This window comes from Semicossyphus pulcher, unplaced genomic scaffold (genome assembly GCF_022749685.1).
Source record: "Semicossyphus pulcher isolate SPU_LCO1_2020_fin unplaced genomic scaffold, fSemPul1.0.p SCAF_4, whole genome shotgun sequence".
Lineage (NCBI taxonomy): Eukaryota > Metazoa > Chordata > Actinopteri > Labriformes > Labridae > Semicossyphus > Semicossyphus pulcher.
This window is the reverse complement of record NW_027211715.1, coordinates 10,350,822-10,362,979: the sequence shown is the minus strand read 5'-3', so window position 1 is coordinate 10,362,979 and position 12,158 is coordinate 10,350,822.

Here is a 12,158-nt window from a genome sequence, read left to right as displayed (position 1 = left end):
TCATAATATTAAAGTTTAAATGTTATTTGGTTGTGTTTAATAGTGGATTCATGTCAAATAGCGTGTACTATTCTATACTTGTCAAAAGACGCTTAAAGCAGCGAGAGAAGATAAAAACGTGCTTTGCTGTTTCAGTGAGTGCATTTTTAAGACATATAAGACAGTTTTCCCTGTTTCTGAATAAGCAAAACATTTTTATAGCATGGGGGAGGACATTGCACCTTAACCTACAACAAGTGGTAAAAATGAACTTCTCTCGTCTAGAGGAGTTGAAAAACAGCATATGTCCCTCTTTGGTAAAGATGAAGTAATGTGCCAAATGAAACCACGCCGTCTGTCATAATAATGAAGTTTAAATGTTATTTGGATGTGCCCAATGGGATTTTCTTGCGATACAGCGTGTAACTATTCTATTCTTGTGAAAAGACGCTTAAATCAGCGAGAAGATGAAAATGTACTTTGCTGTTTCAAAAAGTGCATTGAAGACATATAAGACAGGTTTCTACTCTTAACCATGTCTTTTTAGTAATTCTGAAGAGGCAAAACTTTTTTATAGCATGTGGGAAGACATAGCACCTAAACATAGAATTAGTGGTAAAAATGCACTTCTCTCGCCTAGAGGAGTTGAAATACAACATATGCCCTGTTTTGTTAAAGATGTAGTAATTATCCAAATGAAACCACGCCGTCTGTCATAATAATGAAGTTTAAATATTATTTGAATGTGCCTAATGGGATTTTCTTGTTATAAAACGTGTACTATTCTATATTGTGAAAAGACCCTTAAATCAGCGAGAAGATCAACACGTGCTTTCCTGTTTTAAAAAATGCATTGAAGACATATAAGACAGGTTTCTTCTCTTAATCATGTCTTTTTAGTAATTCTGAAGAGCAAAATATTTTTGTAGCATGTTGGAAGACATAGCACCTCAACATAGAATTAGTGGTAAAAATGCACTTCTCTCGCCTAGAAGAGTTCAAATACAACATATGCCCTCTTTTGTTAAAGATGTAGTAATTATCCAACTGAAACCACGCCGTCTGTCATAATAATGAAGTTTAAATATTATTTGAATGTGCCTAATGGGATTTTCTTGTTATACAACGTGTACTATTCTATATTGTGAAAAGACCCTTAAATCAGCGAGAAGATCAACACGCGCTTTGCTGTTTTAAAAATTGCATTGAAGACATATAAGACAGTTTTCCCTTCTTATTCATCTCTTTTAGTAATTCTGAATAAGGAAAACATTTTTATAGCATGGGGAAGGACATAGCACCTTAATCTACAACAAGTGGTAAAAAAATGCACTTCTCTCAACGAGAGAAGTCGAAAAACAACATATGCCCCTCTTTGGTAAAGATGCAGTAATGTGCCAAATGAAACCAAGCCGACTGTCATAATAATGAAGTTTAAATGTTAATTGGATGTGATTAATAGCGTATTTGTGTCACATAGCCTGTTCTAATTCTATACTTGTCAAAAGACGCTTAAATCAGCGAGAGAAGACCAAAATGTGCTTTGCTGTTTCAAAAAGTGCATTAAAGACATATAAGACAGGTTTCTACTCTTAATCATGTCTTTTTAGTAATTCTGAAGAAGCAAAACATTTTTATAGCATGTGGGAAGCCATAGCACCTTAACATAGAATTAGTGGTAAAAATGCACTTCTCTCGACTAGAGGAGTTGAAAAACAACATTATGCCCTTCTTTGGTAAAGAGACAATACTTACCCAAATGAAACCACGCCGTCTGTCATACTAATGAAGTTTAAATATTATTTGGATGTGCCCAATGTGATTTTCTTGTTATACAACGTGTACTATTCTATACTTGTCAAAAGACGCATAAATCAGCGAGAAGATGAAAATGTGCTTTGCTGTTTCAAAAAGTGCATTGAAGACATATAAGACAGGTTTCTACTCTTCATCATGTCTTTTTAGTAATTCTGAAGAAGCAAAATATTTTTATAGCATGTGGGAAGTCATAGCACCTTAACATAGAATTAGTGGTAAAAATGCACTTCTCTCGCCTAGAGGAGTTGAAAAACAACATTATGCCCTTCTTTGGTAAAGAGACAATACTTATCCAAATGAAACCACGCCGTCGTCATAATAATGAAGTTTAAATGTTATTTGGATGTGCCCAATGGGATTTTCTTGCGATACAGCGTGTTACTATTCTATACTTGTGAAAAGACGCTTAAATCAGCGAGAAGATGAAAATGTACTTTGCTGTTTCAAAAAGTGCATTGAAGACATATAAGACAGGTTTCTACTCTTAACCATGTCTTTTTAGTAATTCTGAAGAAGCAAAACATTTTTATAGCATGTGGGAAGACATAGCACCTCAACATAGAATTAGTGGTAAAAATGCACTTCTCTCGCCTAGAAGAGTTGAAATACAACATATGCCCTCTTTTGTTAAAGAGGTAGTAATTATCCAAATGAAACCACGCCGTCTGTCATAATAATGAAGTTTAAATATTATTTGAATGTGGCTAATGGGATTTTCTTGTTATACAACGTGTACTATTCTATATTGTGAAAAGACCCTTAAATCAGCGAGAAGATCAACACGCGCTTTGCTGTTTTAAAAATTGCATTGAAGACATACAAGACAGGTTTCTACTCTTAATCATGTCTTTTTAGTAATTCTGAAGAGCAAAACATTTTTGTAGCATGTGGGAAGACATAGCACCTAAACATAGAATTAGTGGTAAAAATGCACTTTTCTCGCCTAGAGGAGTTCAAATACAACATATGCCCTCTTTTGTTAAAGAGGCAGTAATTATCCTTTGGTAAAGAGACAATAATTACCCAAATAAAACCACGCCGTCTGTTATAATAATGAAGTTTAAATGTTATTTGGATGCGTTTAATAGTTCTTACGTGTCATATGTAGACATAGCACCCCAATCTACAATACGTGTAAAAAAACACACTTGAAATTCCAATTCCTGAAGCATCTTCCGCACTTATTCTAAGTAGCAAAATATATTTTATGGCGTTGAGGAAGTCGTATTACCTTAATTCAAAGTAGCGTGTTAGTAACTGTTCTTTTTTTTTTTTTTTTAAGATTTTAAAGATCAGTAAGGAACTTAAACCGTATCAACGCTTTGTCAATAACGCCAAGTTCATGACGTTGTGTTGTTTCATGACATTTTTGTAAGGTGTTAATACAGTTTTGCCCTATACCAGCGAGTAACAGCGAGAGATTATCCAAATGAGCACTTTCTGTTTTGAGAAAAAGGAAACAGAAAATCAAAATCCATTTCCATTCTTATTCGCATAGCTTTTGATCATTCTAATGCTAACAAACATGAAGAAATGACTCTCCCAGGGATTGTAGCTGAACAAGAAAATGTGCATTCTGTTAATAAGTGTTTACAGAATGTGGAATCAAACCACATGACATTCGTGCAGTTTAAATGCTCACAAAGTGTTTCAAAAAACCCACTCAACACTGGGATAAACCTGTACATTTTAGTCGGTACTTGTAATTTCTCAAATAAGTCTTTACAAACAATATAGACAACGTTTTTTTTTTAACTTTCTAGTAAACTGAGAAAACGTGTTTTTTTAACCTCACACCCTGGGAGAAGTGTACGATGGAAATATTACAACTAAATTAATGTGAAGAAAACCTTGTAGATTTTTTTTTTTTTTTTTTTATCAGTCTTATGCATCGTCAGATAAATCAGTTCTACTGTTTACTCCATCCAGCTGCGTACTTCTTAAGGCCACCTTATTAGGAGACATTTTACTGTTGTCGATGATCTTTCAAAACTGCACAGAGCCATACACTGTCTTTTCTGGCTAATACTGGGGACATCATGTCCCTCTCTGTTGGCGCGGGCTTCTGCGTTGTGTCAGAGCTTTCAACGGCTTTTTCGAACATCTCCTCTGTTATGAAGGAGCAGACAAAGGCTGCAGGCAGAGCCTTAATATGTTTTTCGGTTGATTGACGCCACCTGTTGCTGTCCTAGTCCAATCTCTAGAAAGGAGATAGAGACTGAAATTGAAAGTACATCCTTCAACTAAGTTTGGATCAGATGCCAACTCAAATGTTACTGAAGGTTTAGGAAAGAAGCAGCTGTGCACTAGAGGTAGCTTACTGTAATGTATTAAAATGTATTAACTTCAGGGAGGCAACAGGTAGGGTTGTGACCGTCCATGCAGAAAAATAAAGGACGCCAACCACAGCGGGGGCCTGTTCCTCGGGGCCACGACCACCACAAGTCCGGTAATGCGCCAGCGGTGGTAAATCATAACTTCAAGAAAGCATTAAGATTCATAATTGAAGTTTGATGTGCTTTATTGCCAGAAATGGTTAATGAAATTGAATCATTGTTTAGGGTGGTGTGAACACGGGTTTTGGCTCAAATATTTCATTGTTTGCAGTCACACCACCCAAACAGTGAAACCATAGAAATATCTAGAAACATTTTAAAATCTTAGAAAACTATTTAAGTAAAACACAGTTTTCATTATTGGTAAGTGAATCTATTTATTTATTCATTAAGTTTTTTTAATATAGCCTACTGTTAATCCATTAGTATTTAAGGATGCAATTTTCCATATTGGGTAATCATAACATATCATAGTTGTTTCTTTTCCTCACATGGGAACTATATTTTGATTCATGTATTAAATAAATGCCTACGTATCCGACGGTAAACCTCAACATTAAAGGACAAATTCGCCCCTGGAAAAAGCCACTGTCAGTCAAAGCTGGTGTTCTCTGCAATCAATAGAAGCAATAATATTTTAAATTGGCCTTAGCTGTGGAGAAAGTTGTACAAACAGCTTGTGGTTTAAACCCATTCTACATTCCTACAACACCCATCGCATGCATTGCGCCTCTCTCTCTGAAAGGAATGGTCCAGCGTGGGCCTGGTTATATAGGGAAGTTATAGGTCTGCCTGTTTGTTATGTTCGGTCGTTCGACCAGAACAGCTGGTAAACAGGGGGTAATTCACTCCATTCTCTGCTGTGCGGGGCTGCGCTCTCAGCTGCGCGCACACTGACGGACCTCAACTGCATGCACAGATCGATGAGGAACAGCTTACTGTAAAGTCCAGACTCGACAGGTGTTTACTAGTATTACTCTCTGTAACGCAGCTTTATGTTTTTAAAACAAATGCGTAGCAGCAGCGTATACAGTCCATCCATATAATAATCTTCTTCCTGCGTAACGGCTCCGGACATGTGGACAAAGTGTGTCCGTGTACCCCGTTTGTTCCTCGCACAGCCACGGACTGATTAGTCTCCCGATTAAATTAATAATGGCAGATAGTTTTTACAGACAAATACATTTTTCTGATCACAAAAAAGGTTGAGTTGTTATCATGATCACTGGAAACTCTGAGCCTTACACCTCTATAATACTGCACCGCAGCTCCCACCACCTGCTGTTCATGCTGGCGTTTGTGAACTAGGTGCTTTTTTCCACGAGGCATAGAAAAAGGGACAAATTTGCCCCGAATGTTTGCATAACACGACTCATTGAAGTACGCGCAAACGGTTCCGGAGCACACAGACGCTCTGCAGCGCACTTTGGGGTGCATTTGAGTACGAGTCGTTATGTCATTTGCATAGGTTTAGCGGGCACAAAGTTGTTTCCCACTGGCTCTCCACTAAGAGAACCGCCTTCCTCTGCCTCTGATTGGCTCTGACCCTGACGGTCTTTCCCTATCCCCAGCGCACATTTTTCACAGAATGCGGGGTGAGAAATGCTGCATTCATAACAACTCAGAAATACCGGACAAACCCCGTCCCGTATTCAATTCTGTATATTAAGGGATGGGTGGCAACCCTATTCGTCTTACAGACCAATGGCAACAACAGTGGCGTGCACAGACTTTTTGAAGGGCAGGGGCAAAAAGAAAAAAAAGGGCACATACAGCGTGTTCTCGCCACTGAAGAGGGCACTAAGTTCTGCGTGTTTTTGAAGGGCACTTTAGACATGTTTATATGTTACACAAATGGCACATTATATAGCCTTAAAACAGACTAACTAGACTACTCAAGTTAGTTTGTAGTTAGGATCAGCATCCACGAGAACTGTGTAGATTCAACGTTGGACTGTGGAGAACACACAGAAATAAATAAATAAATCCCTAAGGGGTCTGGGGGACTTCCCCCAGAACATTTTCAATTAAGTAGATGCCATTTCCTGTATTCTAGTGCATTTTAACACCATATTAGCACCATATAATCCAAACTGGTTCTGTGAGATATAATTCTGGCTCAATATAGATCAAAGAAGGGCCCAACATAAAAGTCATTGCAACCGTAATGTTTCATAGTATTTCTCGATCCTAATAGTCTTCTGGAGTTTAGTGTGTTTTTCCACCCAAGATAGCAGTTGTGTTTTGCCAACCAGGAGGGCACTTAAGCACGCCTTTTTGCCACCCAAGAGGGCACTTAAACGTGTTTTAACCAGCCAAGAGGGCAAAAGTGTTTTTTTTCACCCAAGAGGGCAGTTTAGTGTGTTTTGCCAATGAGGAAGGTACTTAAACATGCCTTTTTGCCACCCAAAAGGGCAGTTTATCATGTTTAAACCAGCCAAGAGGGCAGTATAGTGTTTTTTCCACCCAAGAGGGCAGTTTAGTGTGTTTTGCCAACCAGGAGGGCACTTTAGCACGTGTTATTGCCTCCCAAGAGGGCACTTTAGCACACATTTTTGCCTCCCAAGAGGGCACTTTAGCACGCGTTTTTGCCACCCAAAGAGGGCAGTTGTATTTTGACAACAAGGAGGGCACTTTAGCCCGGGGTTTTGCCTCCAAAGAGGGCACTTAAGCTCGTGTGTTCACACCACTGGGCAACATGGTCAAAAGTTTTGTGATCAGTCCTAAGTGCCTGCTGAGCGTGGGCCTGTGTCCACAGGAGTCCCACCGACTACAATCTACAATCTACAATCTACAATTCATTTGGCGGATGTTCTCTCAGGCTCCCCCTACCCAACTTGGGTTCCAGCTTACTCAACTCGCTGTGTGGCTTTGTCATGGGCCTTTTGGGCTGGGGAGCATTTTAGCTACAATGTGGCAGCAGTCACACGTTCATCCCAGTTCATATTTTCAGAAATTTTACTGTCTAATTGTAGCAGCCAGTCATTCCTGTAAAATAAAGGTTACTCCCTGGAATGGAGGTGACTCACTCTTTGGCTGTAGCATTATTAGATGAGGGGGAGCCTTCCACAGACTTCATTCATTGAACTTATCCAAGAAAGCAACCTCTGACAGTCTGCTGGACAGTCTACACCAGTCCTAAGCGTAATCAGTCAGAGCAACATTCTAAATGTCTACATAACATTAATGACACTTTAGGGAGTATTGTAAAAATATGTAGCCATTTTCATATTTGTCATATAAAGTGCAAATAACATGTCTTTACAAAATGTTATCAGTATGATTACACATTGATTTTCAGGAACATTCACAAAGTAGGCTATTAGTGCAATTGTTTTGTGACAATGCTGCAGTGAAAGAATTACTGATGACAAACAATGATAATAAGTAAAGGGGACCATTGTATGGCTGAAAATTCAGGCAACCGTGACTAAATAAATGGATGGAATATGAAAAAAAAAAAAGCCTTTCCTTTATGCCCCTTTAACTTGTGTGCATGTTTCAACAAGTCTGGGGCGATGAAGAGCAATGCATGGCAGATTCGGAAAATATAATTACAATTATTTTATCATTACTGAAATGGCAATCAGATATTAATAATAATGCAGTTAAGTTAGTTATTTAACTCATTGTCTAATAACAGCCCACCAGTTCAATTTCTGGGAAAGGTTGGTCATTCAGATTGAAAATGAACTATTGGCTTTCAGACTATACACAGGACAAGTGCACAGCAGAATGAAAATATATTCCATCTGATTTATGAATATTATATATTATATTATATATATAAAGATATGCTAAAATTCTGACAAAAGAAAAACAATTTAATTATAGATATATATATATTTTTGGTTTCATTTCAGGGCCTCCCTTGTCTCTCCTTTTGAGGAGAGTGCACCACAATAGCAGCACCAGGCCATATAACAACAGAGGATGCTGGAACCAGGAGAACAGAGGCCGGCTTCAAAGGTAAGCTTTGATGTACATTTCAGTGTTTCAGCAGATTGAAGGCGATCTGCAATTTATATTCACGTTTTCTATTTTTTTCATCCAGGTGGATGATTAAAGGGTCACAATCATCACGATGACTTGTGGTCATTCACACATAAAATAAATTCAATGTATTCAATGAGGCCACCTGAAATGATGTGGTTAATTTATTGAGATGCCCTATAGACTTTGTTGACATTTATACTGTTCAATTGTTTGTAATAAATCTGCATGTTTGGGTGATGATATGTTCTGACATGGTTGAATAAAATAATAGTTTGATATTTAACTACTTAGTTCAAATGCTTTTTTTTTTTTTACCTTTACTACTTTTTTTGCTTTAAATTACACTAAGGATGTTTGCCGAAGTTGGCTATGTACCCCAGTCTTTTAAACTAGCTGTAATTAAGCCACTTCTTAAAAAGCCTACCCTTGATTCAGGCACCTTAGCTAACTATAGACCTATATCTAACCTTCCTTTTATTTCAAAGATCCTTGAGAAAGCAGTCGCTAATCAATTATGTGACTTTCTTCATAACAACAGTTTATTTGGGGACTTTCAGTCAGGATTTAGAGTCCACCATAGCACTGAGACAGCACTTGTGCACGTTTCAAATGATCTACTTACTGCTTCAGACAGAGGACTTCTCTCTGTACTCGTCCTGTTAGATCTTAGTGCCGCTTTCGACACGATACATCCTGTTACAGAGACTAGAACATTTAATTGGCATTACAGGATCTGCATTAAGTTGGTTTAAATCTTATTTATCAGATCGATCTCAGTTTGTTAATGTTCATGATGTGTCTTCTATGCACACCAAAGTTAGTCATGGAGTTCCACAAGGTTCTGTGCTCGGACCGATTCTTTTTACCTTATATATGCTTCCTCTTGGTAATATCATGAGGAAACACTCCATTAATTTTCATTGTTATGCAGATGATACTCAATTATACTTATCTATGAAGCCAGACGAAACCAATCAGCCATCTAAAGATGGCTAGAAGCATGCCTTAAGGACATAAAGATCTGGATGACTAGAAACTTTCTGCTACTTAATTCAGACAAAACTGAAGTTATTGTGCTTGGCCCAAAACACCTTAGAGATTCTTTCTCTAATGATATAGCTGCCCTAGATGCCATCCAGCACTACTGTTAGGAATCTGGGAGTTCTGTTTGATCAGGATATGTCCTTCATCTCCCACATAAAACAAATATCAAGGACAGCCTTCTTTCATCTTCGCAACATAGCAAAAATCAGACACATCTTGTCTCAAAACGATGCAGAAAAACTAGTCCATGCACTCGTTACTTCCAGGTTGGATTATTGTAACTCATTACTATCAGGCTGCCCTAATAAGTCACTAAAAACTCTGCAGCTGGTACAAAATGCTGCAGCACATGTGCTGACAAGAACTAGGAAGAGAGATCACATCTCTCCTGTATTAGCCTCTCTGCACTGGCTTCCTGTAAAATCTAGAATAGAATTTAAAATCCTTCTTCTTACTTACAAAGCTCTTAATGGTCAGGCACCATCATATCTTAAAGAGCTCATAGTGCCATATTACCCCTCTAGAACATTGCGCTCCCAGGATGCAGGCCTGCTTGTGGTACCTAAAGTCTCTAAGAGTAGTGTTGGAGGTAGAGCCTTCAATTACCAGGCCCCCCTCCTCTGGAACAATCTACCAGTCAAGGTCCGGGAGGCAGACACCCTCTCTTCTTTTAAGAGTAGACTTAAAACTTTCCTCTTTGATAAAGCTTATAGTTAGGGCTGGCTCAGGCTTGGACTAGCCCATAGTTATGCTGCTATAGGTTTAGACTGCCAGGGGGATCTGACACACCAAGCTTCTCTCTCTCTCTCTCTCTGTCATATTAATGCAGCTCATTAACTCTGTATCTTCTGGTCCCATTAACATTACTAACCATATATCTTCCCGGGAGTTCTCATGCTCCCTTGTCTTGAAGGTTCCTGGGGATCGCTGCTGCAGACCACCTGCTTCTGTGGACCTGCTCAACTGCAACAACTACTAACATCAGCCTTCCCCATAGTATCAATATTGTTGCTGCTAATGCTAAATAGTAGACCTGTTGACTTCAACTGTTACAATTACGATTACCTCAGCCTTTATCATTACTCTGCTTCTCTCGCTAATTTATTTATTTTGCTAATCTTCACCCTAGTCCACCACTATCATTGGCATTGTAACCATAAGTATGTGTCTGTTGTTGTTCATGTAACAAGGACATATGTTGTTGTTGTTGTAACAAGAACATATGTTGTTGTTGCTCTCTTTGCCTGTCTCTATCCTGCATCTCCTTCTATCCCATTTTCGGCCCATCCAGTCGAGGCAGATGGCTGTTCAACATGAGTCTGGTTCTGCTCGAGGTTTCTGCCTGTTAAAAGGAAGTGCTACTCATGGTGATTCATGTTGGGCCTCTCTTTAAATAACTTAACAAAGAGTCGGTCTAGACCTTTTTGTAAAGTGTCTATTACCTATTCATAGCTTTGACAAGCGCATCTATTTTAACCTGCGCAGCTTTTTTGTCTTTGCGGTAGTGATTTGGGGGTCCAAGAAACTCGCAGACCAATGCATTCGTTGTAAATCATCACACGTGACACTACTCAGCCAATCAAATCTGTCATTCAAATCGCGACAAATCGCAGTGGGTGTGTGAGAATACAGATACAGACTGAAGAGCCAGCCGACAAGAGAGTTACAGAGACACAGTGGAAGAAAATAAGTGAGTTAGGGAAAACCGAGCTTTTAAGACTGGACAGACTCGTATATGTTCCGTGACTGTGGAGATTATTAAACGCGGAAATTGTCTGACACTGTCACTCCGTTTGTCTCTGTTAACAGAGACTCCAGGCTGCAGTTTAGTTCAAACACTTCATTGATAAACCTGATAGTTACACAGAGCTACAGGCTTCATCATCATGACTAGTTTTCCTCTTATTTCCGCAGTTCTGTTCTTATATCTACCGGTATGTGCCCTATTTCTCTCCCCCTTGCTCTCGCTCTCTCCAGCAGTCCGTCAGTGTACAGTGTCTATTTATTTCATAGTCATTGCCTGTTTTAAAACTCACTATGACTCACCATGAGCACTACTGAATCATAACGCAGGTCAGACATTATGATGTTCCGGACCTTTGCTTGAGAAAAAAATCTCTAACTGGACCTCTTTCAAGTTTAATTGATTACCCCTGGCTTACATGAACTCCCTGATTTCAGATGAGGATTAAAAGGAAACCCTCTGTTATCACACACTAAATTCACTTTAGAGCAGTGGTGTAGTCTACATGATACGCAGGTATATGCCGTATACCCACTAGGAAAGGTCCCAGATTTCCGTATACCCACTTAAAATGCTCAAGGATACGTAACACCACGTTTTCATTCATAAAATTCACTTTCTGCGCTCTGCCTGTGTTACGATCATGCGCTGACTTTTTCCGTCGACAGTGACATGACGTTACCAAGGAAACAACACAGTTGCTTGTCGGTGATTTCTTGGCGTTTGACGTTTAAAAACAGCTAACCTTAATGTGTAGAATCACCACAGAGATGTGAAATGAGAGCAAACTCAGAAAACACTCTTTCAGTGTTTTCATAAGTCCACTGGCCCTGAAGCTACTGGCGCTCTGGGTGAAACTGCTAACATTACGGAAAGTACAGAAAGGGAGCCTGATACTTGTTGTAAGGCTGATGCTACCGTAACGTTAGGTCATAGTGATAGTGATGCTGTCATAGTACCTGGTGAGTGGAAGTCGCATTTAAGTTCTACTAACGTTACTATAACTGTGTGTGTGTGTGTGTGTGTGTGTGTGTGTGTGTGTGTGTCAACAGAATGCAATGTTTTGATTATACACAGTGATATAAGTTACAGGATATGCCCTTGTAGCTTTTAGATTTGAACTCGACCTGGCCAGCCCTGTGAGAGTCAGTCTCAGGAATTTAAAAGCATCCTTGGTTAGAGTGGAGAGACAGAAAGCTAGGTAAATATCAGCCAACATGCAAAGCTGGTATAAACAATTG